The 7,146-nt window shown below is 42.5% G+C and overlaps 1 pseudogene; it reads left to right on the top strand.

Moving 5' to 3' along the window:
- Positions 1-273: 273 nt before the first annotated feature.
- Positions 274-2,473, top strand: LOC133245033 (ATP synthase subunit beta, mitochondrial-like; annotated as a pseudogene).
- The last annotated feature ends 4,673 nt before the right edge of the window (positions 2,474-7,146 follow it).

Below are 7,146 nucleotides of genomic sequence, written 5' to 3'. Positions count from 1 at the left end.
GAGATACCATTTTGTATCCACTAGGATGGCTATAGTCAAAAAGACAGATAATAACAAGCATTGATTAGTAAGTGGAGAAAGTAGGAATACCATTTAGAGGCAAATATCCAGGAGAACTGAAAACATGTCAACACAAAAACTTATACACAAATGTTCATAGTGGCATTATAATAATAGACCAAAAGTAGAAGCTGCAAATATCTATCAGTTGATGAATGAATAAACAAAATGATACATCCATACAGTGGATATACAAAGCAGTATAGCCATACAATGGGTTATTCAGTGATAAAAAGGACTGAAGCATTAATACATGCTGTAATATGCATGGGCCTTGAAAACATACTAAGTGAAAAAGTCAGACACAAAAGTCTACATATTATGTGAGTTCACTTATCTGAAATGTCCAAAGTAGGGAAATTCATAGAGATAGAAATTAATAGATAAGTAGTCTCCACCCAGGCACCACTCTGCTGGGACTCAAGGGTTGTGTGGCTGCTACCTGGGCCTCAGGGTCCTTGTGGGGATTCAGCCCTTCAGCACGGCTACCACAAGCCCAGCTCTTTCTGAGGATCACCTCAGTAGTGCTCCAGGCTGCCAGAGACTATGCTGACCAAACACTTCCATTGCCAAAGGCATGTGCCACCACTGGGCAATGGTGGCTGTCATTGGTGCAGTGGTAGATGTCCAATTTGGTGAGGAGCTGCCACCCATCCTAAATGCCCTGGAAGTGCAAGGCAGGGAGACCAAGCTGGTTTTGGAGATGGCCCAGTCTTTGAGTGAGAGAACAATAAGGACCATTGCCATGGATGGTATGGAAAGCATGGTTAGAGGCCAGAATGTCCTGGATTCTGGTACATCAATCAAAATTCCTGTTGGCCCTGAGACCTTGGGTAGATTTGTGAATGTCACTGGAGAATCTTTGATGACCGGGGTCCCATAAAAACCAAACAATTTGTAGCTATTCGTGCTGAAGCTCCTGAATTCATAGAGATGAGTGTTGAGCAGCAAATTCTGGTTACTGGTATAAAGATTGTGGATCTGCTGGCTCCCTATGCCAAAGGTGGCAAAATTGAGCACTTTGTTGGTGCTGGAATTGGCAAGACAGTACTTATCATAGTGTTAATCAACAATGTTGTTAAGCCTGTGGTGGGTACTCTGTGTTTGCTGGTGTTGGTGAGAGGATGCAAGAGGATAATGACTTCTACCATGAAATGACTGAGTCTGGTGATGCCAACTTAAAAAATTCTACCTCCAAGGTAGCACTGATATGTGATCAAATGAATGAACTGCCTGGTGCTCGAGTTGGCAACTCTGACTGTGTTGACTGTAGATGAATACTTCAGAGACCAAGAAGGTCAAGATGTATTGTTGCTTCTTGATACCATCTTTTGTTTCACCCAGGCTGGCTCAGAGGTATTATCTTTATTGGGCAGAAGCCCTTCTTCAGTGGGTTATCAGCCTACCCTGGCCACTGACATGGGCACCATGCAGGAAAGGATAACCATCACCCAAAAGGGATCTATCACATCTCTAAGGCTATCTACATGCCTGCAGATTACTTGACTGGCCCTGTCCCTGCCACTACTTTTGCCCATGTGGACGTGCACCACTGTGCTGTCCCATGTTATTGCTGAGCTGGGCATCTATCCAGCTATGGATTCTCTGGACTCCACCTCTTGCATTATGGATCCCATTGTTGGCAATGAGCATTATGATGTTGCCTCTGGGGTGCAAAAGATACTGTTGTTATTACTGCTTAGTTGCTAAGTCATGTCTGAGTCTTTTGTGACTCCAAGGACTGTAGCCCGCTAGGCTCCCCTGTCCATGGGACTTCCCAGGCAAGAATACTGGAGTAGTTTGCTATTTCCTTCTCCAGGGGATCTTCCTGACCCAGGGATCAAACTTGCACCTCCCCCATTGCAGGTGGATTCTTTACTTCTGAGTCACGGGGGAAACCCAATTATGATAATAGGTAGAATTTATTGAAACCTCAACATATTCCAGATAGTGTGGCAAGCACTTTACATTATTCCCAACTATTAATTGTTTCCATGCAAATGATCCTGTGTGTGTTAGTCACTCAGTCGTGTCCAACTTTTGCGACCCCATGAACCGCAGCCTGCCAGGCTCCTCTGAACATGGAATTCTCCAGGCAAGAATACTAAAGTGGGCTACCATTTATAGGATTACAAATCCCTCCAGAACATCATTGCTGTCTTGGGTATAGATGAACTTTCTAAAGGAACTGTGTCCTGTGCACTGAAAATACAGCTCTTCTTGTCTCAGGCATTCCATGCGGCCGAGGTCTTTACCTGTCATATGCGGAAACTGGTACCTCGAAGGAGATCATCAAAGGATACCAGCAGATTTTGGCAGGTGAATATGACCATCTCCCAGAATGGGCCTCTATATGGTGCGACCCACTGAAGAAGCTGAGGCAAAAGCTGATAAGCTCACTGAAGAGCACTAGAGAGGGTGTCCTTTCAGCAAACTAAGCGCTCATCCGCCAACTGTCCCTCTCCTTGCCCCGAATCCCAAAATCACCGTTTTCTCTCTGGGCCACTTGAGAGGCTGTATTAAAGATGTTGTATTCTGTCTGAAGAGTATTTAGGGTTTCTAGTGTTGCCAAGGACGGGAGGGAGAGGGAAATGGAGAATGACTGTTAATAGACATGGAGATTTTTGGAGGGAATGACAAAATGTTCTGGAATTAGGTAGTGATGGTTGTAAAACCTTGGGAGCATACTCAAAACCACTGAATTGGGCACATTAAATTTTGAAGGAGTGTATTATATTGCAAAACAAATTTGAAAAGATTATTGTTAAAATGCATAATCAGTTCAGTTCAGTCACTCAGTCATGTCCAACACTTTGCAACCCCATGGACTGCAGTGCGCCAGGCCTCCCTGTCCATCACCAACTCCCAGAGTTTACTCAAATTCATGTCCATTGAGTCGATGATGCCATCCAACCATCTCATCCTCTGTAGTCCCCTTCTCCTCCTGCCTTCAATCTTTCCCAGCAGCAGGGTCTTTTCCAATGAGTCAGCCCTTCGCATCAGGTGGCCAAAGTACTGCAGTTTCAGCTTCAACATCAGTCCTTCCAATGAACACCCAGAACTGATCTCCTTTAGGATGGACTGGGTGGATGGATCTCCTTGCAGTCCAAGGGACTCTCAAGAGTCTTCTCCAACACCACAGTTCAAAAGCATCAATTCTACGGTGCTCAGCTTTCTTCACAGTCCAACTCTCACATCCATACATGACCACTGGAAAACCCATAGCCTTGACTAGATGGACTTTTGTTGGCAAAGTAAAGTCTCTGCTTTTTAATATGCTGTCTAGGTTGGTCATAACTTTTCTTCCAAGAAGCAAGCATCTTTTAATTTCATGGCTGCAATCACTATCTGCAGTGATTTTGGAGCCCAAAATATAAAGTCTGTCACTGTTTCCCCATCTATTTGCCATGAAGTGATGGGAATGGATGCCATGATCTTAGTTTCCTGAATATTGAGCTTTAAGTGAACTTTTCACTCTTCTCTTTCACTTTCATCAAGAGGCTTTTGAGTTCCTCTTCCCTTTCTGCCATAAGGGTGGTGTCATCTGCATATCTGAGGTTATTGATATTTCTCCTGGCAATCTTGAGTCCAGCTTGTGCTTCATCCAGCCCAGCGTTTCTCATGATGTACTCTGCATATAAGCTAAATAAGCAGGGTGACAATATACAGCCTCAATGTACTCCTTTCCTGATTTGGAACCATTCTGTTGTTTCATCTCCAGTTCTAACTGTTGCTTCCTGACCTGCATACAGATTTCTCAGGAGGCAGGTAAGGTGGTCCAGTATTCCCATCTCTTGAAGAATTTTCCAGTTTGTGGCAATCCACACAGTCAAAGACTTTGGCATAGTCAATAAAGCAGAAGTAGATGTTTTTTGGGGGCTTCCCTCATAGCTCAGTAGATAAAGAATCTACCTGCAATGCAGGAGACCCAGGTTCGATTCTTGGGTCGGGAAGATCTCCTGGAGAAGGAAATGGCAACCCACTCCAGTATTCTTGCCTAGAGAATCCCATTGACAGAGGAGCCTAGCAGGCTATAGTCCATGGGGTCGCAAGAGTTGGACACAACTTAGTAACTAAAGCACCACAGGTGTTTTTCTGAAACTCCCTTGTTTTTTCAATAATCCAACAAATGTTGGCAATTTGATCTCTGGTTCCTCTGCCTTTTCTAAAACCAGCTTGAACATCTGAAAGTTCACAGTTCATGTATTGTTGAAGCATGGCTTGGAGAATTTTGAGCATTACCTTACTAGTGTATGAGATGAGTGCAATTGTGCAGTAGTTTGAGCATTCTTTGGAATTGCCTTTCTTTGGAACTGGAATGAAAACTGACCTTTTCCAGCCCTGTGGCCACTGCTGAGTTTTCCAAATTTGCTGGCATATTGAGTGCAGCACTTTAGCAGCAGCATCTTTTAGGATTTAAAATAGCTCAACTGAAATTCCATCACTTCCACTAGCTTTGTTTATATTGCTGCTTCCTAAGGCCCAGTTGACTTCGCATTCCAGGATGTCTGGCTCTAGGTCAGTGATCACACCATCGTGATTATCTGGGTTGTGAAGATCTTTTTGTGTAGTTCTTCTGTGTATTGCTACCACCTCTTCTTAATATCTTCCGCTTCTATTAGGTCCATACAATTTCTGTCCTTTATTGAGTCCATCTTTGCACAAAATGTTCCCTTGGTATCTCTAGTTTTCTTGAAGAGATCACTAGTCTTTCCCATTCTATTGTTTTCCTCTATTTCTTTGCACTGATCACTGAGGAAAGCTTTCTTATCTCTCCTTGCTATTCTTGGGAACTCTGCATTCAAATGGGTATATCTTTCCTTTTCTCTTTTGCTTTTCACTTCTCTTCTTTTCACAGCTATTTTTAAGGCCTCCTCAGACAGCCATTTTGTTTTCTTGCATTTCTTTTTCTTGGGGATGGTCTTGCTCCCTGTCTCATATACAGTGTCATGAACTTCCATCCATAGTTCATCAGGCACTCTGTCTATCACATCTAGTCCCTTAGATCTATTTCTCACTTCCACTGTATAATCATAAGGGATTTGATTTAGGTCATACCTGAATGGTCTAGTGGTTTTCTCCACTTTTTTCAATTTAAGTCTGAATTTGACAATAAGGAGTTCATGATCTGAGCTACAGTCAGCTCTCGGTCTTGCTTCTCCATCTTTGGCTGCAGAGAATATAATCAATCTGATTTCAGTGTTGACCATCTGGTGATGTCCATGTGTAGAGTCTTCTCTTGTGTTGTTGGAAGAGGGTGTTTGTTATGACCAGTGCGTTCTCTTGGCAAAACTCTATTAGCCTTTGCCCTGCTTCATTCTGTACTCCAAGGCCAAATTTGCCTGTTACTCCAGGTGTTTCTTGACTTCCTACTTTTGCATTCCAGTCCCCTGTAATGAAAAGGACATCTTTTTTGGGTGTTAGTTCTAGAAGGTCTTGTAGGTCTTCACAGTACCATTCAACTTTAGCTTCTTCAGCATTACTGGTTGTGGCATAGACTTGGATTACCATGATACTGAATGGGTTTCCTTGGAAATGAACAGAGATCATTCTGTCGTTTTACTATGATTTACTATTATTGCTCTTTATAGCATTGTACTTTGCTTCTATCACCAGTCTCATCCACAGCTGGGTATTTTTTTTTTTTTTTTTTTTGCTTTGGCTCCATCCCTTCATTCTTTCTGGAGCTATTTCTCCACTGATCTCCAGTAGCCTGTTGGGCACCTACTGACTGGGGAGTTCATCTTTCAGTGTCCTATCCTTTTGCCTTTTCATACTGTTCATGGGGTTCTCAAGGCAAGAATACTGAAGTGGTTTGCCATTCCCGTCTCCAGTGGGCCACATTTTGTCAGAACTCTCCCCCATGACCCGTCCTTCTTGGGTGGCCCTACACGGCATGGCTTATAGTTTCACTGAGTTAGACAAGGCTGTGATCCATGTGATCAGATTGATTAGTTTTCTGTGATTGTGGTTTTCAGTCTGTCTGCCCTCTGATGGAGAAGGATGAGGCTTATGGAAGCTTCCTGATGGGAGAGATTGACTGAGGGGGAAATTGGGTCCTGTTCTGATGGATGGAGCCATCCTCAGTAAATCTTTAATCCAATTTTCTGTTGATTGGTGGAGCCATGTTCCCTCCCTGCTATACCTGGGGCCAAACTATGGTGGAGGTAATGAAGAAAATGGCCACCTCTTTCAAAAAATCCCATGCATGTACTGCTACACTCACTGCCTCCAACCTGCAGCAGGTCACCACCGACCCAAGCCTCCACTGGAGACTCCTGGGCAAATGCATAATAATAGTGGCTAATATTTATTAAGTTCTTACTATGTTTGAGGCTAAAACAGACAATGGACTTCCCTTGTAGCTCAGTTGGTAAATAATCTGCCTACAGTGCAGATACCCGGGTTCAATTCCTGGGTCAGGAAGATCCCCTGGAGAAGGAAATGGCAACCCCCTCAGGTATTATTGCTTGGAGAATCCCATGGACTGTTGCCTGCCAGGCTCCTCTGTCCACGGGGTTGCAAGAGTCAGCCATAACTTAGTGACTAAACCAACACCACAGAACAGACATTGGCTAACACTCTGTAGAATAAGATTTGTTAATAGGGAAAAACTAATGGAAAAATCAAATTTGTCAGACAAAATCTACCTCTATAAACATAACCCCACAGGAAGGCACCAAAAAATTAGCAGCAGCTATAATCAGAAAAAAGAAAACAAAACGAACAAAAACAAATTGCCAAATCAAATATTTATTGAATATTTATGTGCTTAATCCTTATAAAATGCTTTCAGTAAAATTTTAAAAAAGTGATGGAAAATTTTGTGATGGCTTAATAGCACTTATAGGAAATTGTCTTAACAAAATTCATGATGGAAAATGCTTCCCTTAAAAAATTTGTTAGTGTCTCCACTTTACTCAGTCTCATCTTTAAATTTGTTCTCAATATATAATTAAGAAATTTGTTCTCAATTACATCAATAACTCATGCTTTTTTTTTTTTTTTTTTGCCAAGTAGTAATCCATGGTTTGAACATGGCACATTTTGAAAGGTATCTGAATTATTTCCAGCTTTTGTAATATA

Source organism: Bos javanicus, chromosome 3 (genome assembly GCF_032452875.1).
Source record: "Bos javanicus breed banteng chromosome 3, ARS-OSU_banteng_1.0, whole genome shotgun sequence".
Classification (NCBI taxonomy): Eukaryota; Metazoa; Chordata; class Mammalia; order Artiodactyla; family Bovidae; genus Bos; species Bos javanicus.
This window is presented reverse-complemented; position numbering and strand designations above follow the sequence as displayed.